A 23,914-nucleotide genomic window follows, 5' to 3' on the forward strand; every position below is an offset into this window, starting at 1 on the left:
AGATACAACTAATTATATTATCAGTTACAGTATCGGTTTTTATTTACTAATTTGCCTCACTTTATTTGCATCCCTGCAGTAAATAATTCTTATCGATAATAGTTAAAATGTATATTACATTTTAGTGCTTCACGACTGAATGATCATCTGCCTTACGTTATCTCGCAGCTGAAGAGAATGCTACACTGAAAACTACCTTGCGTTATAAAGGGTAAGTGAAACATATCTTAAAAATATCTTTCATACATTTCATTGTGTACATTAAAGAATGTAAGTTTGCCTTTTTCCTGTAATCAATACTTAATAAAGGATTTATTTTTATTTATTTATATACAATTTCATACGTGGTTCGTGATAGTAAACTCGATAGGACACAGTGGCACTATGAACATCCGAATCACTCATCATTCGAACATTCAAATATTTATTCGAATATTAGTATATTCCAAGTAATGTTAACGACGTTAATATGCTTGCCTTTATAGTTAATAATGTCAATTCTTACTTAAAACATACTTCCTTAACAGGACATTGAAGAAAAGGTAGTTGCCAACGGCCATACCATGCTGAATATACCGGTTCTCGTCCGATCACCGAAGTCAAGCAGCATCGGGCCTGGTCAGTACTTGGATGGGTGACCGCCTGGGAACACCAGGTGCTGTTGGTATACTTTTTCTAATTTTGTTTTTCACAAAGACGAATATTCTCACATCGTTCACCACGATAATTTCGTAATCATGCATTACTTAAAACAATTAGCAACGCTTTCCACGCGCTGGTCTTTTTGAGTATTCACCGACAAACCTACGTAGCTACAATAACTCACTCGAAGCCATATGCATTCGCCAACGGCCATACCATGCTGAATATACCGGTTCTCGTCCGATCACCGAAGTCAAGCAGCATCGGGCCTGGTCAGTACTTGGATGGGTGACCGCCTGGGAACACCAGGTGCTGTTGGCATCTCTTTTTCAAATTTCATTATCCTTCAAGTACGAAAATACTAGAAACATTAATTTTATAGTACTTTCAAGAGATAATTTATCAACATTATTTCATAGCGATTAATCGATATTCTAAGCGTTATACCCACTATTTCTTACACTAACAGCCTGTTTATTTGCACGGCACATTAAAATAACCTGATTTCCGATCCGTGTGCACCTACTACTATACTTAACACGGAATGTATTACCACTTTTTAAAAGTAAATTATTATGACTAAGTGTAGATCTCCGGCGAGTAAATGCCTTTCGTATACAAGCACGACACATCTCCGCTATGTGCTTTACTTTTTTACTAACAGCATATAGAAATTGGATTTCAACGTGTTTCTACATAACAGAATGAAGCAAATTTCGTGATTTAACTCTTTCGAATAATGTGTTGGTCCTGACAAGGACCGTTTGAAATGAAAAATCTTGAAGAAGATTTTTACTTAGAGCTTGTGTACTTGGTAACAGCCTTCGTACCCTCACTTACAGCGTGCTTGGCAAGTTCACCAGGCAAAAGAAGGCGCACAGCTGTTTGGATTTCCCGGCTGGTGATAGTTGACCGCTTATTGTAATGGGCCAAACGAGAAGCTTCAGCAGCAATACGCTCGAAGATGTCATTAACAAAGCTGTTCATGATACTCATAGCTTTGCTAGATATGCCAGTGTCAGGATGCACTTGCTTCAAAACTTTGTAGATGTAAATGGCATAGCTCTCCTTCCTCCTCCTCTTCTTCTTCTTATCTCCCTTGGAGATATTCTTTTGGGCTTTACCAGCCTTCTTTGCAGCCTTTCCGCTAGTTTTTGGTGGCATGATGACTCACTCGTTCAGCAAAATTAGATGTGTCCGCCGATTTATCGACTTCATTTAAATTACAGTACGTGTTTCAATTCGCGCCAACTGCCTTGCTTTTCATTTGATGCACTCGGGTGCACGCTTGAAGTAGTAACAAAACTGACTTGATTCATGGGAGGCCGCAATTTTTCCTCTCATCTTATTACGAAAGAATATTGAACAATGTCTGGTCGCGGCAAAGGTGGAAAAGTCAAGGGAAAGAGCAAGTCCCGCTCCAGCAGGGCTGGCCTTCAATTCCCAGTAGGCAGAATCCATCGTCTTTTGCGAAAGGGTAACTATGCCGAACGAGTTGGTGCTGGCGCTCCCGTGTATTTGGCTGCAGTCATGGAATACCTGGCAGCTGAAGTTCTTGAGTTGGCAGGCAACGCTGCTCGTGACAACAAGAAGACTAGGATTATTCCACGTCATCTGCAGTTAGCTATCCGTAACGACGAGGAATTAAACAAGTTGTTGTCTGGAGTTACAATCGCTCAGGGTGGTGTTTTGCCCAACATTCAAGCTGTACTTCTGCCCAAGAAAACTGAGAAGAAGGCATAAATGTAAGACCTATATCTCATACAAATCGGCCCTTATGAGGGCCACAAACCCCTTTATAGAGGAGATTTACGATTGAAATGAATTGTTTTCGATATACAGACTCATCAAAAGTGTCTGAGATAGTTGCTTAGTTTCATTCGAAATTCTCGCTGCTATTCGATTAATTAGTATATGTGTAGTCGTCGATCGTAATTGAAGCCCATAGGAAGTCACACTAACTTTAGAATACTCCAAACAGCGATGTGCTTAGTTCCCACTACATTATTAATTATAAGATCATTACCTTTTGTATTGTCGCTAGCTACATTTTTTTGATATTTGCGTACATCGGGCTCATATTACCCAGAGGACAGGACAGTCGAGCCCAGATTCTCAGCAATGGAAGAAAACCTCATACCACATATTCTCATGTACTTCATGCTAGACAAAGGAATTTCCAACATTCTTAAAGCACTCATGTTTCTCTCTTGCGTTGGCTTGGCTGAAATTACTCTGTTCAATATGTTCTCGACATTTATTATTGTTCATTACTATGCCCCAATGACATCATGAACAGAGCGGATCAGAAAACTTTCCTAAATTTCTTTTGCAACATAGTAATGACATTAAATGCACACTTAAGTACGATTTATTCTTTGCAAGGTCGATATTCATATTTGTGTGATATGTGTTATATGTATATGGTTTGTAATACGCAACTACTCTTATTCTCTGATCTCAGAACTCATTTGCTACTGTGCCCAACGAGCGAGCCTAGGTTTCTTGTAACTACTGCCTTTCTTTAGTAAATAATGTGAAGTATACAATGCATTAACCTACATCTCATATTTGTATTACTCTTTATTTTAGTAACCCGCTACGAAGTGTCATTAATTTACATGTAAATCACAATAGACACTACCGCAAAAGAAAGAAATCGAACCCAAGACCACGTAAACAAGATAAAGGACAAGATTCAGGTTTCTAACGCATTATTCGCCCCTCACAGCACAGTATAGAAGTTGTATAAGCCTCTATACGTACATCCTACTGTCAGAACAGAAATTCCGACTTGCGTTTCGCATCTCTCATGCTCGCTACTTCCAACAAATCGCCAATTTCCAACCAGAACCCCTTCTCCAGCATTAATACTGCTACATGATATGAATACGTATACATGAACGTACATAATGTAAAAAAAAACGTATGATTTTCTCAAATTAATCTCTCTACGTCTGTAATTTAGTGTGCATCAAAAGGCTTTAATGTAGTTACACGAATTCTTATAATCTAACAGAAAATCGCACAAAGTAAATCTTTCCCTTTATATAAATTTGTTGGCTCTGAAAAGAGCCGTTTATGCCAATTTTATATCCAAAATAGGAGGAACCCCAACTTAACCTCCGAAACCGTACAGGGTTCTTCCTTGCCTCTTCAAGGCATACACAACATCCATAGCTGTCACTGTCTTCCTCTTGGCGTGTTCTGTGTATGTAACAGCATCTCTGATTACGTTCTCCAGGAATACTTTCAATACTCCTCGGGTCTCTTCATAAATGAGACCAGAGATACGCTTCACACCACCACGGCGAGCAAGACGCCTAATAGCGGGTTTGGTGATACCCTGGATGTTGTCACGAAGAACTTTACGGTGGCGCTTGGCACCTCCTTTGCCAAGACCCTTGCCTCCTTTTCCACGTCCTGTCATTTCGATATGTTACTGCTTCGCTCACCACACACGAGAAATACAAGCCCAAGCAGCCCAAGACTCGTGGTTTTGTTCCTTCGATCATGCAGGGAAAGCACGGAGGAAAAACACAAAACGTGTCTAAGCCAATGAGAACTGTCCTTTTCGACTGACTTTATCCAATGAGAAATAGCTTGATTTAACGGTTTTGCTCTGAAGTCAAGTTATATAAAGAGCAAAACCGTTAAATCAAGCTATTTCTCATTGGATAAAGTCAGTCGAAAAGGACAGTTCTCATTGGCTTAGACACGTTTTGTGTTTTTCCTCCGTGCTTTCCCTGCATGATCGAAGGAACAAAACCACGAGTCTTGGGCTGCTTGGGCTTGTATTTCTCGTGTGTGGTGAGCGAAGCAGTAACATATCGAAATGACAGGACGTGGAAAAGGAGGCAAGGGTCTTGGCAAAGGAGGTGCCAAGCGCCACCGTAAAGTTCTTCGTGACAACATCCAGGGTATCACCAAACCCGCTATTAGGCGTCTTGCTCGCCGTGGTGGTGTGAAGCGTATCTCTGGTCTCATTTATGAAGAGACCCGTGGAGTATTGAAAGTATTCCTGGAGAACGTAATCAGAGATGCTGTTACATACACAGAACACGCCAAGAGGAAGACAGTGACAGCTATGGATGTTGTGTATGCCTTGAAGAGGCAAGGAAGAACCCTGTACGGTTTCGGAGGTTAAGTTGGGGTTCCTCCTATTTTGGATATAAAATTGGCATAAACGGCTCTTTTCAGAGCCAACAAATTTATATAAAGGGAAAGATTTACTTTGTGCGATTTTCTGTTAGATTATAAGAATTCGTGTAACTACATTAAAGCCTTTTGATGCACACTAAATTACAGACGTAGAGAGATTAATTTGAGAAAATCATACGTTTTTTTTTACATTATGTACGTTCATGTATACGTATTCATATCATGTAGCAGTATTAATGCTGGAGAAGGGGTTCTGGTTGGAAATTGGCGATTTGTTGGAAGTAGCGAGCATGAGAGATGCGAAACGCAAGTCGGAATTTCTGTTCTGACAGTAGGATGTACGTATAGAGGCTTATACAACTTCTATACTGTGCTGTGAGGGGCGAATAATGCGTTAGAAACCTGAATCTTGTCCTTTATCTTGTTTACGTGGTCTTGGGTTCGATTTCTTTCTTTTGCGGTAGTGTCTATTGTGATTTACATGTAAATTAATGACACTTCGTAGCGGGTTACTAAAATAAAGAGTAATACAAATATGAGATGTAGGTTAATGCATTGTATACTTCACATTATTTACTAAAGAAAGGCAGTAGTTACAAGAAACCTAGGCTCGCTCGTTGGGCACAGTAGCAAATGAGTTCTGAGATCAGAGAATAAGAGTAGTTGCGTATTACAAACCATATACATATAACACATATCACACAAATATGAATATCGACCTTGCAAAGAATAAATCGTACTTAAGTGTGCATTTAATGTCATTACTATGTTGCAAAAGAAATTTAGGAAAGTTTTCTGATCCGCTCTGTTCATGATGTCATTGGGGCATAGTAATGAACAATAATAAATGTCGAGAACATATTGAACAGAGTAATTTCAGCCAAGCCAACGCAAGAGAGAAACATGAGTGCTTTAAGAATGTTGGAAATTCCTTTGTCTAGCATGAAGTACATGAGAATATGTGGTATGAGGTTTTCTTCCATTGCTGAGAATCTGGGCTCGACTGTCCTGTCCTCTGGGTAATATGAGCCCGATGTACGCAAATATCAAAAAAATGTAGCTAGCGACAATACAAAAGGTAATGATCTTATAATTAATAATGTAGTGGGAACTAAGCACATCGCTGTTTGGAGTATTCTAAAGTTAGTGTGACTTCCTATGGGCTTCAATTACGATCGACGACTACACATATACTAATTAATCGAATAGCAGCGAGAATTTCGAATGAAACTAAGCAACTATCTCAGACACTTTTGATGAGTCTGTATATCGAAAACAATTCATTTCAATCGTAAATCTCCTCTATAAAGGGGTTTGTGGCCCTCATAAGGGCCGATTTGTATGAGATATAGGTCTTACATTTATGCCTTCTTCTCAGTTTTCTTGGGCAGAAGTACAGCTTGAATGTTGGGCAAAACACCACCCTGAGCGATTGTAACTCCAGACAACAACTTGTTTAATTCCTCGTCGTTACGGATAGCTAACTGCAGATGACGTGGAATAATCCTAGTCTTCTTGTTGTCACGAGCAGCGTTGCCTGCCAACTCAAGAACTTCAGCTGCCAGGTATTCCATGACTGCAGCCAAATACACGGGAGCGCCAGCACCAACTCGTTCGGCATAGTTACCCTTTCGCAAAAGACGATGGATTCTGCCTACTGGGAATTGAAGGCCAGCCCTGCTGGAGCGGGACTTGCTCTTTCCCTTGACTTTTCCACCTTTGCCGCGACCAGACATTGTTCAATATTCTTTCGTAATAAGATGAGAGGAAAAATTGCGGCCTCCCATGAATCAAGTCAGTTTTGTTACTACTTCAAGCGTGCACCCGAGTGCATCAAATGAAAAGCAAGGCAGTTGGCGCGAATTGAAACACGTACTGTAATTTAAATGAAGTCGATAAATCGGCGGACACATCTAATTTTGCTGAACGAGTGAGTCATCATGCCACCAAAAACTAGCGGAAAGGCTGCAAAGAAGGCTGGTAAAGCCCAAAAGAATATCTCCAAGGGAGATAAGAAGAAGAAGAGGAGGAGGAAGGAGAGCTATGCCATTTACATCTACAAAGTTTTGAAGCAAGTGCATCCTGACACTGGCATATCTAGCAAAGCTATGAGTATCATGAACAGCTTTGTTAATGACATCTTCGAGCGTATTGCTGCTGAAGCTTCTCGTTTGGCCCATTACAATAAGCGGTCAACTATCACCAGCCGGGAAATCCAAACAGCTGTGCGCCTTCTTTTGCCTGGTGAACTTGCCAAGCACGCTGTAAGTGAGGGTACGAAGGCTGTTACCAAGTACACAAGCTCTAAGTAAAAATCTTCTTCAAGATTTTTCATTTCAAACGGTCCTTGTCAGGACCAACACATTATTCGAAAGAGTTAAATCACGAAATTTGCTTCATTCTGTTATGTAGAAACACGTTGAAATCCAATTTCTATATGCTGTTAGTAAAAAAGTAAAGCACATAGCGGAGATGTGTCGTGCTTGTATACGAAAGGCATTTACTCGCCGGAGATCTACACTTAGTCATAATAATTTACTTTTAAAAAGTGGTAATACATTCCGTGTTAAGTATAGTAGTAGGTGCACACGGATCGGAAATCAGGTTATTTTAATGTGCCGTGCAAATAAACAGGCTGTTAGTGTAAGAAATAGTGGGTATAACGCTTAGAATATCGATTAATCGCTATGAAATAATGTTGATAAATTATCTCTTGAAAGTACTATAAAATTAATGTTTCTAGTATTTTCGTACTTGAAGGATAATGAAATTTGAAAAAGAGATGCCAACAGCACCTGGTGTTCCCAGGCGGTCACCCATCCAAGTACTGACCAGGCCCGATGCTGCTTGACTTCGGTGATCGGACGAGAACCGGTATATTCAGCATGGTATGGCCGTTGGCGAATGCATATGGCTTCGAGTGAGTTATTGTAGCTACGTAGGTTTGTCGGTGAATACTCAAAAAGACCAGCGCGTGGAAAGCGTTGCTAATTGTTTTAAGTAATGCATGATTACGAAATTATCGTGGTGAACGATGTGAGAATATTCGTCTTTGTGAAAAACAAAATTAGAAAAAGTATACCAACAGCACCTGGTGTTCCCAGGCGGTCACCCATCCAAGTACTGACCAGGCCCGATGCTGCTTGACTTCGGTGATCGGACGAGAACCGGTATATTCAGCATGGTATGGCCGTTGGCAACTACCTTTTCTTCAATGTCCTGTTAAGGAAGTATGTTTTAAGTAAGAATTGACATTATTAACTATAAAGGCAAGCATATTAACGTCGTTAACATTACTTGGAATATACTAATATTCGAATAAATATTTGAATGTTCGAATGATGAGTGATTCGGATGTTCATAGTGCCACTGTGTCCTATCGAGTTTACTATCACGAACCACGTATGAAATTGTATATAAATAAATAAAAATAAATCCTTTATTAAGTATTGATTACAGGAAAAAGGCAAACTTACATTCTTTAATGTACACAATGAAATGTATGAAAGATATTTTTAAGATATGTTTCACTTACCCTTTATAACGCAAGGTAGTTTTCAGTGTAGCATTCTCTTCAGCTGCGAGATAACGTAAGGCAGATGATCATTCAGTCGTGAAGCACTAAAATGTAATATACATTTTAACTATTATCGATAAGAATTATTTACTGCAGGGATGCAAATAAAGTGAGGCAAATTAGTAAATAAAAACCGATACTGTAACTGATAATATAATTAGTTGTATCTGTATTAGTTGTATATACAGTAATCGCACGATTATCCGCGGAGTTGGATGTTGGCATAATCGCGCATAATCAGCAGTATGAGCAGAAAAGGGAAATGAAATGAAATATTTAGATTTACGTCGCATACTTATACCGGTTACGCTAAAGGAGACGGTGATGATGAGTACTGAATGAAGAAAGTGGGAGGAAACGGGAGAAACCCGAGAAAACCCATGAGCACGGTCTTTATGCACGACAAAGTTCACACGGCACGAGCTGGGATTGAATCAGGGACCCCAAGCACCGGAGGCCAAAAAACGGACAAAAAGTCTTTCGTGCAACTTTCGTTTTCGGTAAAAAGTTTACACATAATTTAGAAAGAGTAGTTTTCTGGTCTTTTTATTTCACAAGTTGGTTCATGTCTATATTTTTTACATGCATAAAAAATTTTTCAACTCCCTTGCTTATTTCCTGTTAAAGACCTCTACCTCTGATTGTATTTTTTGCACATATTCTTATTGTTTTCAGACAACATTTCTAAAAGCGTAATTTATCGTCAGCAAGAAAAGAAAAGGAAAGCCTCGGATAGTGGAATGTGTACTGTATATATATATATATATATATATATATATATATATATATATACGTATTAGTATATAGTTTTATTTTATACGTCTCCTATTATTACACAATGTGCAGATATTGTCAAAGCGCAAGTAAATATGTATAACTCCCCGTTCTGCACTTAATAACTTGAAAGAAGTTCGGGGAAGGTAGTGTAACAGAAAGTGCAAACAGAAATGAGGGTTTAAAGGCATTTAATATTATTCCGTAGTAGTATGATTTTTTGTAAAAAAAAAAATATATATATATATATATATATATATATATATATATATCTAAACATACATATTCAATGATATAGTAAGAGGTTAGCAGCACTGATAGAACTGCAGAAAGTACAAAACCGTTAATAAGAAAGAGAGAGAGATGGTGGCCGCTTTTGTGCTTTTCATTGGCTAATTCCGAATTGCGCGCGAATACGTACGAGATTTCTTTCTTTTTCCTCTTCGCAGCCCAGATGTTGCCAATTAGAAGTTTTTAGTACTACATTTGTATGAAAATGTTGCCTTTAAGAAATGTGGTTTGCATACAGAGAAAAGAGCAAAATGAATATTTACCTTAGTGGGCATGAAAAAAGACGAAACATTTTGCAAGATGGACACACGAACTTCCTTAATGCAGGCGTTCAGTACATTATTGTAAAGAAAAAAACACTAAAAAGAATTACTTCAATATCCCTAGCAACATTCAACAATTCATAGAGAAAAATCTTTATTTTGAGAACAATGGAAAACTATGTAATTGTAGATAACTACTAAATTTAATGATTAAGGAAAACGTTTAGGCCCGGCCCTTCAGAAAGAAAGTGCACAGAATATTCTCTCATGGAAGCAATTGCAAAATCAACATTTTGTTTGCAGTTATAATTAGAGGATCTATATACAGGGTGTTCGAAAAAGAATGTATCCTCTTGAAAGAAAATATTCTCTGGGCCCCTAATCCTTTATATACCGAAAGGAAGTTTGTATAGCATTTTTTCTTACCTTCGTTAGAAGAATTGAAAGTGACTACTATCGTGACACGGGAGATATTTAATCGATAGTCGAATTACTCACATACTCGAATGAACACGTCTCTTGTAAGGAGAGGAAAGGCTTCTGTGATCCGCTATCGCAGCTGTGTCATATCTGCAGAGAATGTTAGGACACAAACGTGATCTTTGAGAGCCTCGTGAAAAGAAGTCGCATAGTATCATGTGTGGAGACATCGGGGCCATCTGAAGAACGCTTCATCATTAGGACCAAGGGCGAGTTACGAAACACTCTGGGATATATTTATTAACATAACTTCTCGTCATTCTGCAAGTGTGGTGGAGCTCCATCCTATTGGAAAAGGAAACCTCGGGAGCCCTCTTCATGTGTAGGTATCGTTCACATCTGAAGCATGTGAAGATAGATTACTGTACTATCGTGTACCTAAAATCATTTTCTACGAATACGAACATGTCTACACTGAAGGCAGTGCAGCTCTTTTTCTCTTTTTTTTGGTCATGTATTGTAACGCGGGGCAATGCACACAATAACATGTAATGTTGTGTATCATCATAAAGGGCCAGGGCGATGATTGGATCTTGATGGACGTGGAGAACTGATAGGTGATGTGAGTGGTATTGTGATCTATGGTTGTATGTTTACTGATGAATGCATAAGGAGAGGTGAAGGGGTTGCCTTTTTTTTTATGTCGATCGGGAGGGAAGCGATTGGGAAACTTTTGACTTTGTTTTTCAACCGAATATATTGATTGAATAGGTCGCCGACAATTTTACGGGGCGTCACGTCGTTGCCTTTTTCATGTCGATCGCGAGCGAAGCGAGCGTTTTTTTTTTTTTTTTTTTTTTTTTTTTTTTTTTTTTTTTACCGACAATATGTATTGAATCGGTTGCCAACACCTTTAGGGGCGCGTCACGTCCTTCTTTCTGTGCTGATCGCGAGCGAAGCGAGCGCGAAATTTTTGACTTTTTTTTTTTTTTTTTTTTTTTTTTTACCCACAATATTTATTCAATCGGTCGCCAACACTTTTAGGGGTGCGTCACGTCCTCTTTTCTCTGCTGATCGCGAGCGAAGCGAGCGCGAAATTTTGACCTTTTTTTCTCTTTTTAATTCTTTTTTTTCTTTAAGAAAAAATATTGATTTCATAGGTCGCGAACATTTTTACGGGATGCAACATCGTTTATTTGTTTTTCCAACCGTCTTTCTGTCTTGAGCCCCCGCCAAGTTAACTTTATGGTGGACAAAAACTATGTGCGGTGGGTTACCGCGGGGTTCTCCCGTTTCCTCCCACTTTCTTCATTCCACCACCATTTCAATCATTTCTCATAATCAGCGCCTCTTTTAGCCTAAGCGGCATAACGTGGGACGTAAAACAAAGATTTCCTTTAGTTGCTTTCTGTCTTGATTACGAGCGCGAAATTTTTTACTTTTTTTTTCTTTCTTTTGATATTATTCATTTAATAGGACGGCAACACCTTTACGGGCCGCCGCGTCGTCGTTTACACTTCTTCAGCCCATATTCTTTCTGCTTGTTCGTTTTCCGGCATCTTGTTATCACCGCCCGCGGCAATGCCTATGTCTTTCATCGCTTTTTGAAGCAAATCTTTAATAAATATGCACTCTCACATTTGTACTAATATGCATACCACAGTGGATAGACTGTAACTAGGAAAGCAGAAGCCTGCATATCATATTATTTAACAGTTGAAAGTGAACTGTCATTTTAAGTTTGATTTTGATCAGATGAGTGCAGTTCAACTCGTCGACAATTGTGAAGATTCTCGAGGTTAGGGACCATCCATTTTGTGCTTTGTAATGAAAATGGCTGCAGCCAAACTTCTCTGATCTGAATGAAACTTGGCATGATGATACATCTTGACCTGCTCTACAAGTTTATTTAGTATTTTCCGTTGCGCAGGCTTTTGCTTCTCCAGGTTCTCCCATGGAACTGAGAAACGTATTCAGTCGAACTTCTGCGGTAAGTCAGTATATCATCCTGAGAAGTTTGATCGAGATAGCAGAGGTTCGACTATTCGTTTTTCAATTCCATGTGATATTACAACACGGTGAACTAAATTTATATAGAAACACTTTGATTTTGTTTTGTTTTTTGCTAGCATTAAACTGAGAAAATGTTATTCAATAGACAGAGAACACCACTCAAAGAAAAGTACATCATAAGAATATATATATGGTTGCTGTGGTTCTCGGTTTAATTTGCTAGTTAAGAAACTTGCTCTAAATAAGTACATCTTACAGGTGAAAAACTAAGCCAGGCGATAGAATTAAATATAAAGTTATACACTTTTATTTTACGTTTACTAGTGTTGGGTTACTACTGTAAAATAAGTCAGTATATATGAAAGATAACTGTATTAGGTACTATTTTCCACCGGCGGTGTATTCTTGCATAGTGTACTTAATGTTTACAAGCGGGGCGCTACTAGTATGGATGCATGACAAGTGCTATTGAAACTCGAAAACTAACTGGTTTCCACTACCCTTGCTTATACGTATACCCGCGTCGCCTTCGCTCCTGTTCACTTTGGACGCACATTCTTGCTATCGCTCAGGCCCCCAGCTTTCTCCTGTTTTGGCTCCCTTAAATAGTATTCGTGCTTTTTATTGGCCACCTGGCAAAGCACTTGTAATGATTTTACACCAGTAACTCTAAAATACATGTGTATTACTTTATTTAATTCTGTCGTCTGCAGAATTTTTTTTTTTTTCGTACAAATATGCCTTTTCATGCAGAACACTGAATTTTGCCTGTAAATTTTTGAGAATATGCTGTGACGAAACTTGAGCACCGTTCTTCTTTTCTTTCTTATCACGAGTCTTCTTTAGCCTAATGAGCACAATCATCACACGATAACGACTATTCTTTTCATTTAACTTGTAAACAAGTTGAACTAATAATAATAATTGATGTACAAAGGAGAAGTGTCCTACATATTTGAGGTAAAAAATAAAATAAATATACTTCTACTTCATCCGTGTTTACAAAGTTAAATGTTATCGATTTACAAAAAATGGTCACCTATCCACACACTGACCAGGCTCGACACTGCTTGACCATACATATTAAAACATCGGTCCCACTGAATACACAAGTAGTAAGCACATTCACATAAAAATAATTAGGATTACAGTATATAAAATGCGTTAATTAAAATAGCAAATGCCTTACCTTATCACAGGCGATCCAAAGCCACTGCACATCATCTGCTACGCACACTATATTCCTCCAATATTTCACTCACTTCCTATATCACGCAACAGAAAATATTAATAAAATTCACTTAGCAACATTTTCATTTTTAATCAACAATACGTATAACAATTAAGAATAAAATTAATTGTGAGCACATTGTTATAATTAGAATACTGTTTTTATTCGTTTACAAATATGGGATTAATATAGAGCTGGCAGCAACAATATATACAACTCATCCTGTATGTATCGTAAATCCTAACTTGAGAAGACATCTCTGACGCAAACAATGAGACAAGAAATCAAATACTATATCCGACACATTTGGGGTTTATTGAACTTCAATGTTGGAAGATACCACCTTGTCGGTAGTACAAATGTAATATCCTTACAACACGCGGAACTTTTGCCAGGCATATCTAGGAATTTGGGAAGATTAATTGATATCCTTAATGTGCAATGTATGATTATGACGCATTGTTATGTACACGCAGACGGAACCAGGACAATCTATAGATGACATTTGCACTGTGTTTGGACAATTTGTTCGCAGAAAATAACCGTTTTTGTCTATGAATACTTGAGAACATGGAAGGTATGAGATATACATTTTATGCGCAAATATTATAATACAAATCATTGTTAGTTTGGTGGATGCGTGAAAGAAAGAAAAGGAGTAGATTTTTGCAGACGTCCGGATATAAAGCGAGAACTGAGAATACGCATCTATAACATCTATTTTCTTTGTGTTAATGATATCGATGAACTAAACGGGGAAACTAAAATACAACTGTTTGCAGTATAATTCGAAGTATAGTCAAGTGCAGAGGCGTACTCACGGGGTGTCCACCGGGTGCGGACTCCTCGCAAAAGTTCCTAAGTGAACATACATTTGCAGACTTTCTCATTAAATGTAGTTATTAACAGGGAAAATATTGATGTATCATCAATATAAATCTGATCTTACACTTCATCTGTACTCTGTCTGTATCATGTTTTTGTGAAAAAGTAAGTGGAATATTTATCGTGTTTTCGAATGCAGAATAATAGTATATAGACATAGTGGCTTGTAGTATTGGAACCTTGCCCCCCGAAGCTTGGATCCCTTAGAAGAAAAAAAAATGCATGCGCGCCTGGTGAAATGGTTAACGAATTCAGTTCACTCGATGAATCGACAGATAGTAATACACATTTCGACAGATCGACAGCATTCGACAGATACAGACATATGAAAGTAGCACAAGAATTAGGCGAAAGTCCGTGCGTTTCCTCAATTCACGTAGGAAACAACAGAAAATATCAACTACCATAAAATAATCCGTATATATATTTAATTTATTTGGAATAAAATAAATATAGAAACAACCTGTTCATACATAACTACGGTAAGTGCGTTAATTGCTAACGTAAGAACAAATATGAAACAAGGCACAAAATAAAAAAGAAAAATAAAGTTAAAGGGAATAAATATTTAGGCTTGATTGTCATTCGTATTAAGAAGCTGGGTAATAAAATGTTAAAATCTACAGAAAATTATGAAATTAAATCAGGATTTGAAATAAAAGTCTATACATTGGAAGTAGGCCAGGGAGTTTGCAAGGCAGATGTGTGCGACACGCGTTACTTTATAGATTCCCTTCATTGAACTATAGTAAGCAGTACGAAGATGGTACTTTGCGTATAATCACAGGAAGGATTGAAGTTAATTACCATGGTAATATAATTATTTATTGATAAGTATTTCCATGTTAAATTATGAAAATTATAAGCACAAGGAGGGTGAAAAAGTAGTGTGACCGACTTAGCAATGACTGAAACATAAAATAGAAAAGCGAATAAAAACAAATGCCTTTTGAGTTATGTGGAATAAAGTTTCTTCTAGCCAGTAAGGAAGAATAGGATCTGGTGCATTCATTGAATACCTGAAAAAAATCGTTTATCAAAATAGAAGGAAACACACTTATCGTTGTGGCAACTACGAACTTCTGTTTACCTCAGCCCGCCTCAGCAAGTGCTTTCTATCCGGTCCGCGCTCCGTAACCAAACTCAACGCTGCCTGCTAGCGAAAATTTCATTCTTCAGTATCGTTGAGTTTATTGCAGAAAGCAATGGCAGATACGGCATCAGCACCTGCAGCCCCGGCACAGGCTTCTCCTAAGAAGTCTGCAAAGCCTAAGAAACCAAAAACAACACCTTCTCATCCAAGAACATCAGAAATGGTGAACAACGCCATCAAGAATTTGAAGGAAAGGGGAGGAAGTTCACTGCAAGCTATTAAGAAATACATCTCTCAGAACTACAAAGTGGATGCCGAGAAGCTTGCTCCATTTATCAAGAAATACTTGAGAAGTGCAGTTGCTTCTGGGTCTTTGGTTCAGACCAAGGGAAAAGGTGCATCTGGATCGTTTAAGCTTAGTGCTTCATCGCTGAAGGAGAAGCCTGAAGGTGGATCTTCAACCAAGGCGAAACGATCAGCATCAAAGGAGAAGAAGCCTGCGAAAAAGCCAGCAGCTAAACGTCCCAAGAAGACTGGTGAAAAGAAAAAGGCTGCTGCTCCCAAACCTAAGAAATCACCATCTAAAGTGAAGAAGGCAAAAACTCCCAAGAAGCCAAAGGCCCCGAAGCCAAAGAAGGCTACAGCAAAACCGAAAAGTGCTAAGAAGGCTGCACCAAAGAAGAAGTAAATGTGTCAGTAAATCATCTGACATTTTAAAACGGCTCTTTTTAGAGCCATCAAATACTTTGAGAAGAGTAAAATTGTGCTTTTCCTATCATTATCACATGTTCATTCATAGCAATGTATAGTATACACGCAAGGGACTTTGAGTTTTCTTTTTAACCGAAGCACTTCTTGATGTAAGTGCTTTATAACAGAGGGGAATTGAGGGTGGGGAAAGAAAGCTTTCACGGGTGTCAAGAATGGTGTACTCGAAAAAAAATGGGGAACACATTACGTAATGTCAATTTGTGATCACTTACTTTTTCCTTGTTCCTATCTTCAAGTAGCGAAACAGTACAGAAAACGCACTTAATGCATTTGTTAGAAAAACTTTTGCAGGCTGACTGGGTTCGATTCTCGGTGGGAGCTCAAATGTTTCGCATTGCACGTTAATAAGTAGGTCCACGTTTGAAACAGCCTTGCTGCTGAAAGGGACACTAAACTAAAATCAACTCTTTTCAAGGCTGGGGTGAAAGAAATGTTCGAACTTATTACAACTCGTGAAAGTGAAGTAGACTATGTTTCAATTTAACGTCGTACTATTATGATTTTTATGATAAAGGAGACGGGTGATTACGCCTAATGAATGATGGAAATACTGGTGTAATGAGAAAGTGTTAGGAAAAGGGAACACGCTAATAACCACGGATACCGTCTTATAATTCGTAATATTGCTATAAAGAAAAATAGTAACACCAGCAGAAATGTAGGTGTACAATTGAACTGATGTTAAGTACAAACAGACACTTAAAGAAAGTTTAGTTTAACGTTTGCATTCAACAGCAGCGACCTCTGACAAAATAATATTACTTTTGCTACCTTGGAAGAAGTACATATTTCGCCTGCGAGTTCTATCAGATTAATAACGTTGAGAAGGGCAAACAGTGGTTGAATCGAAGTTAAGTTATGCAACATATGGCAAAATCGAACCCTTGACCACATAAAACGAAGATAATCAATCGGTAAACATAGGGGAAAACTAAAGAATATACTTGAAAGATAGGATGATATACGAAACGACAGGAAAACGAAGGTAGATGTATTAACTATGCAACATACGGCGTGAGAATTTAAAAAAAAAAGATAACAAGTATGGACAAGATCCTTGTTAGGATAACAGCATCTCTAAGTAGTGTATTGGTCCTAAAAAGGACCGTTTTTGAACTCAGTGCCAGAACTTCAAACTTAAGCACGTTCCCCACGGATGCGGCGAGCAAGCTGAATGTCCTTAGGCATGATTGTGACTCTCTTTGCGTGAATAGCACACAAGTTGGTGTCTTCGAAAAGCCCTACAAGGTAAGCTTCACTTGCCTCCTGTAAAGCCATGACAGCTGAGCTTTGGAAGCGAAGATCTGTCTTGAAATCTTGTGCAATTTCTCGGACGAGTCGTTGGAAGGGCAGCTTGCGGATGAGCAATTCAGTGCTCTTCTGGTAACGACGAATTTCTCGGAGAGCCACAGTACCAGGCCTGTAACGATGGGGCTTTTTCACTCCACCGGTAGCTGGAGCACTCTTTCTTGCAGCTTTGGTGGCAAGCTGCTTTCGAGGAGCTTTGCCTCCAGTAGATTTCCTAGCTGTCTGCTTGGTACGTGCCATTGCAACTGTCACGACTTGTTTCAAATAATTGCGCGCTGAATGAAGTCAAGTTATATAAAGAGCAAAACCGTTAAATCAAGCTATTTCTCATTGGATAAAGTCAGTCGAAAAGGACAGTTCTCATTGGCTTAGACACGTTTTGTGTTTTTCCTCCGTGCTTTCCCTGCATGATCGAAGGAACAAAACCACGAGTCTTGGGCTGCTTGGGCTTGTATTTCTCGTGTGTGGTGAGCGAAGCAGTAACATATCGAAATGACAGGACGTGGAAAAGGAGGCAAGGGTCTTGGCAAAGGAGGTGCCAAGCGCCACCGTAAAGTTCTTCGTGACAACATCCAGGGTATCACCAAACCCGCTATTAGGCGTCTTGCTCGCCGTGGTGGTGTGAAGCGTATCTCTGGTCTCATTTATGAAGAGACCCGAGGAGTATTGAAAGTATTCCTGGAGAACGTAATCAGAGATGCTGTTACATACACAGAACACGCCAAGAGGAAGACAGTGACAGCTATGGATGTTGTGTATGCCTTGAAGAGGCAAGGAAGAACCCTGTACGGTTTCGGAGGTTAAGTTGGGGTTCCTCCTATTTTGGATATAAAATTGGCATAAACGGCTCTTTTCAGAGCCAACAAATTTATATAAAGGGAAAGATTTACTTTGTGCGATTTTCTGTTAGATTATAAGAATTCGTGTAACTACATTAAAGCCTTTTGATGCACACTAAATTACAGACGTAGAGAGATTAATTTGAGAAAATCATACGTTTTTTTTTACATTATGTACGTTCATGTATACGTATTCATATCATGTAGCAGTATTAATGCTGGAGAAGGGGTTCTGGTTGGAAATTGGCGATTTGTTGGAAGTAGCGAGCATGAGAGATGCGAAACGCAAGTCGGAATTTCTGTTCTGACAGTAGGATGTACGTATAGAGGCTTATACAACTTCTATACTGTGCTGTGAGGGGCGAATAATGCGTTAGAAACCTGAATCTTGTCCTTTATCTTGTTTACGTGGTCTTGGGTTCGATTTCTTTCTTTTGCGGTAGTGTCTATTGTGATTTACATGTAAATTAATGACACTTCGTAGCGGGTTACTAAAATAAAGAGTAATACAAATATGAGATGTAGGTTAATGCATTGTATACTTCACATTATTTACTAAAGAAAGGCAGTAGTTACAAGAAACCTAGGCTCGCTCGTTGGGCACAGTAGCAAATGAGTTCTGAGATCAGAGAATAAGAGTAGTTGCGTATTACAAACCATATACATATAACACATATCACACAAATATGAATATCGACCTTGCAAAGAATAAATCGTACTTAAGTGTGCATTTAATGTCATTACTATGTTGCAAAAGAAATTTAGGAAAGTTTTCTGATCCGCTCTGTTCATGATGTCATTGGGGCATAGTAATGAACAATAATAAATGTCGAGAACATATTGAACAGAGTAATTTCAGCCAAGCCAACGCAAGAGAGAAACATGAGTGCTTTAAGAATGTTGGAAATTCCTTTGTCTAGCATGAAGTACATGAGAATATGTGGTATGAGGTTTTCTTCCATTGCTGAGAATCTGGGCTCGACTGTCCTGTCCTCTGGGTAATATGAGCCCGATGTACGCAAATATCAAAAAAATGTAGCTAGCGACAATACAAAAGGTAATGATCTTATAATTAATAATGTAGTGGGAACTAAGCACATCGCTGTTTGGAGTATTCTAAAGTTAGTGTGACTTCCTATGGGCTTCAATTACGATCGACGACTACACATATACTAATTAATCGAATAGCAGCGAGAATTTCGAATGAAACTAAGCAACTATCTCAGACACTTTTGATGAGTCTGTATATCGAAAACAATTCATTTCAATCGTAAATCTCCTCTATAAAGGGGTTTGTGGCCCTCATAAGGGCCGATTTGTATGAGATATAGGTCTTACATTTATGCCTTCTTCTCAGTTTTCTTGGGCAGAAGTACAGCTTGAATGTTGGGCAAAACACCACCCTGAGCGATTGTAACTCCAGACAACAACTTGTTTAATTCCTCGTCGTTACGGATAGCTAACTGCAGATGACGTGGAATAATCCTAGTCTTCTTGTTGTCACGAGCAGCGTTGCCTGCCAACTCAAGAACTTCAGCTGCCAGGTATTCCATGACTGCAGCCAAATACACGGGAGCGCCAGCACCAACTCGTTCGGCATAGTTACCCTTTCGCAAAAGACGATGGATTCTGCCTACTGGGAATTGAAGGCCAGCCCTGCTGGAGCGGGACTTGCTCTTTCCCTTGACTTTTCCACCTTTGCCGCGACCAGACATTGTTCAATATTCTTTCGTAATAAGATGAGAGGAAAAATTGCGGCCTCCACAGGTTCCACAGGTTATCTTGACAAATTGGTCGAGTTGGAGTTCCGGGCTATAAGCCCCTGCCTCTTATATGAGATGATAATCCATTTGAAGTGACGGCATGTGAAGTGATGACCAAATCAGCCACTGTCGCTGATCGCCAGGGAATGTGGATTCTGGTAGAAGTCCTGTATGATGCCTGGGGAGCTGTGAGTCCGGTCGTTGCTGTTGAGAGAGTTTTAGCGCTGGAAGCTGAGACGAGTCTTGATTGGCAGCAGCGATGACCAATGAGGCGGCCTGGAGTGGCCCTCATAAGGGTGTGGTCCTGAATGTATGGAAAGAACGTGATTAATTGAAGAATTCACTAAGCATGTCAATGAAGATTGACAGCTTGCTGAACAAGTCTTGTTCTTCTTTCAGTTTCGGCATATACTTCTTGAGGAGAGGGAGTAATTTGAAGAGTTCAAAGTCCTTTAAGAGTTGAAGAAGGTCCTTTAAGGAATTGGCAGCAGTGTCTCCCATGAATCAAGTCAGTTTTGTTACTACTTCAAGCGTGCACCCGAGTGCATCAAATGAAAAGCAAGGCAGTTGGCGCGAATTGAAACACGTACTGTAATTTAAATGAAGTCGATAAATCGGCGGACACATCATAGAAAATGAGCTGAGTTTTGACGGAGACGGACGTGTATTCCTTCGCTCTCCAATGTCGAATCAAGCTGATCCTATACAAGAACTCCGTGAGCGCCAAGCTGCGATTAGTTTGTTGCACTCAAAAGTCCAGTGGGCACCGGCACATTTGACACAGCGAGGTTGTGCATTACAAGTGCTTTGGCCGTGGCCAAAACGTTGGCACTTGTAGCATTGCAAATAAGCTTTAGAACGATATGGTTCAATGCGGATCTTCATGTGAAGTAGTAGGTCTTCCTTGAAGATTGTTGTGGCTCGCAAGGTTTTCCTCATTGTCACTAAGAAAAGGGGAAAGAAAGTTTTCCCCAACGGGTCTTGTATGTTCCGTTTAGATAGTTGGGTGACTGAAAGGACTGGGTAACCTTTGTCCTTCAGTTCAGAAATGATGGCATCAACATTGGTGTCAAGTGGCAAATGACGAATCACTGCCTTGACGTCGTCATTCTTTTTCTGAATTTCCGTTGCGTATTCAAGCTTTTCTTCTGAACAAATTTCTTGTATAACAGAAAAGTCTTCCTGCAGACTACACTTGATCTTGATGAAGCCTTTCATAAAGCGAAAGGTGGGGGTTTCCTTACACTTCCGCTGCATCTTGGCTATGAGTTCGTAGCCCCGATAATATGGGCAGTTATAGATGTACATCCAAGTTTTGGATGTTTCGTTGGTAGCATCCATCGGTTCTGGGTCAGTATTGGCTCCTGTAAGAGCCGCAAATTTGTTTGAGATAGGAACCGGAGTGACAGGTTCGGCAGATGGTTTGCAAGTCTTCTTTGGTAAGTGAAAGTCCGCATCTGGTGCATCTGAGCTTGGTTGGCTGGTTGGGGTCGAGGGGGTGGAGTTCCCCTGAGACACAGATTGTATCATTTGGAGAGCCATTTTGCTGTAATCTGGTGAGTTCTGTTGTGCCGAGGGAGCTGGTGAGTTAGTACTGGATGATTCTGTAGGGTCACCATAGACTGCCTTATGATGTATGCGGGGGTGCGGTCCTGAACACCAGGCGCACGTGTCTTCACAGTCCCAAATATCTAACGTATTGAACTGTCTGGGATCCGCTGGTATCTCCCGTTCATAATTGTAAGAAAGACCTGTACGTGTGCGAAGACGCACTACACGTTTTTCGGTTGCCCATGAATCAAGTCAGTTTTGTTACTACTTCAAGCGTGCACCCGAGTGCATCAAATGAAAAGCAAGGCAGTTGGCGCGAATTGAAACACGTACTGTAATTTAAATGAAGTCGATAAATCGGCGGACACATCTAATTTTGCTGAACGAGTGAGTCATCATGCCACCAAAAACTAGCGGAAAGGCTGCAAAGAAGGCTGGTAAAGCCCAAAAGAATATCTCCAAGGGAGATAAGAAGAAGAAGAGGAGGAGGAAGGAGAGCTATGCCATTTACATCTACAAAGTTTTGAAGCAAGTGCATCCTGACACTGGCATATCTAGCAAAGCTATGAGTATCATGAACAGCTTTGTTAATGACATCTTCGAGCGTATTGCTGCTGAAGCTTCTCGTTTGGCCCATTACAATAAGCGGTCAACTATCACCAGCCGGGAAATCCAAACAGCTGTGCGCCTTCTTTTGCCTGGTGAACTTGCCAAGCACGCTGTAAGTGAGGGTACGAAGGCTGTTACCAAGTACACAAGCTCTAAGTAAAAATCTTCTTCAAGATTTTTCATTTCAAACGGTCCTTGTCAGGACCAACACATTATTCGAAAGAGTTAAATCACGAAATTTGCTTCATTCTGTTATGTAGAAACACGTTGAAATCCAATTTCTATATGCTGTTAGTAAAAAAGTAAAGCACATAGCGGAGATGTGTCGTGCTTGTATACGAAAGGCATTTACTCGCCGGAGATCTACACTTAGTCATAATAATTTACTTTTAAAAAGTGGTAATACATTCCGTGTTAAGTATAGTAGTAGGTGCACACGGATCGGAAATCAGGTTATTTTAATGTGCCGTGCAAATAAACAGGCTGTTAGTGTAAGAAATAGTGGGTATAACGCTTAGAATATCGATTAATCGCTATGAAATAATGTTGATAAATTATCTCTTGAAAGTACTATAAAATTAATGTTTCTAGTATTTTCGTACTTGAAGGATAATGAAATTTGAAAAAGAGATGCCAACAGCACCTGGTGTTCCCAGGCGGTCACCCATCCAAGTACTGACCAGGCCCGATGCTGCTTGACTTCGGTGATCGGACGAGAACCGGTATATTCAGCATGGTATGGCCGTTGGCGAATGCATATGGCTTCGAGTGAGTTATTGTAGCTACGTAGGTTTGTCGGTGAATACTCAAAAAGACCAGCGCGTGGAAAGCGTTGCTAATTGTTTTAAGTAATGCATGATTACGAAATTATCGTGGTGAACGATGTGAGAATATTCGTCTTTGTGAAAAACAAAATTAGAAAAAGTATACCAACAGCACCTGGTGTTCCCAGGCGGTCACCCATCCAAGTACTGACCAGGCCCGATGCTGCTTGACTTCGGTGATCGGACGAGAACCGGTATATTCAGCATGGTATGGCCGTTGGCAACTACCTTTTCTTCAATGTCCTGTTAAGGAAGTATGTTTTAAGTAAGAATTGACATTATTAACTATAAAGGCAAGCATATTAACGTCGTTAACATTACTTGGAATATACTAATATTCGAATAAATATTTGAATGTTCGAATGATGAGTGATTCGGATGTTCATAGTGCCACTGTGTCCTATCGAGTTTACTATCACGAACCACGTATGAAATTGTATATAAATAAATAAAAATAAATCCTTTATTAAGTATTGATTACAGGAAAAAGGCAAACTTACATTCTTTAATGTACACAATGAAATGTATGAAAGATATTTTTAAGATATGTTTCACTTACCCTTTATAACGCAAGGTAGTTTTCAGTGTAGCATTCTCTTCAGCTGCGAGATAACGTAAGGCAGATGATCATTCAGTCGTGAAGCACTAAAATGTAATATACATTTTAACTATTATCGATAAGAATTATTTACTGCAGGGATGCAAATAAAGTGAGGCAAATTAGTAAATAAAAACCGATACTGTAACTGATAATATAATTAGTTGTATCTGTATTAGTTGTATATACAGTAATCGCACGATTATCCGCGGAGTTGGATGTTGGCATAATCGCGCATAATCAGCAGTATGAGCAGAAAAGGGAAATGAAATGAAATATTTAGATTTACGTCGCATACTTA

At 39.3% G+C, this 23,914-nt stretch overlaps 6 non-coding genes across 6 annotated transcripts; 2 read left to right on the top strand and 4 right to left on the bottom strand.

Annotated features, from left to right (window-relative positions):
• The first annotated feature begins 548 nt into the window (after positions 1–548).
• LOC145677593 (5S ribosomal RNA) lies at positions 549–667 on the top strand. The gene has a single exon (XR_014129895.1). It is a non-coding gene; the product is annotated as a 5S ribosomal RNA (ribosomal RNA).
• A 177-nt stretch (positions 668–844) lies between these two features.
• LOC145677586 (5S ribosomal RNA) lies at positions 845–963 on the top strand. The gene has a single exon (XR_014129888.1). It is a non-coding gene; the product is annotated as a 5S ribosomal RNA (ribosomal RNA).
• Positions 964–7,586: 6,623 nt separating this feature from the next.
• Positions 7,587–7,705, bottom strand: LOC145677590 (5S ribosomal RNA). The gene has a single exon (XR_014129892.1). It is a non-coding gene; the product is annotated as a 5S ribosomal RNA (ribosomal RNA).
• A 177-nt stretch (positions 7,706–7,882) lies between these two features.
• Positions 7,883–8,001, bottom strand: LOC145677587 (5S ribosomal RNA). The gene has a single exon (XR_014129889.1). It is a non-coding gene; the product is annotated as a 5S ribosomal RNA (ribosomal RNA).
• A 14,821-nt stretch (positions 8,002–22,822) lies between these two features.
• Positions 22,823–22,941, bottom strand: LOC145677591 (5S ribosomal RNA). The gene has a single exon (XR_014129893.1). It is a non-coding gene; the product is annotated as a 5S ribosomal RNA (ribosomal RNA).
• Positions 22,942–23,118: 177 nt separating this feature from the next.
• Positions 23,119–23,237, bottom strand: LOC145677588 (5S ribosomal RNA). Its single transcript, XR_014129890.1, has one exon. It is a non-coding gene; the product is annotated as a 5S ribosomal RNA (ribosomal RNA).
• Positions 23,238–23,914: the final 677 nt, after the last annotated feature.

Source organism: Thermobia domestica, unplaced genomic scaffold (genome assembly GCF_964235325.1).
Source record: "Thermobia domestica unplaced genomic scaffold, izTheDome1.hap1.1 HAP1_SCAFFOLD_1067, whole genome shotgun sequence".
In the NCBI taxonomy this organism is placed as follows: Eukaryota; Metazoa; Arthropoda; class Insecta; order Zygentoma; family Lepismatidae; genus Thermobia; species Thermobia domestica.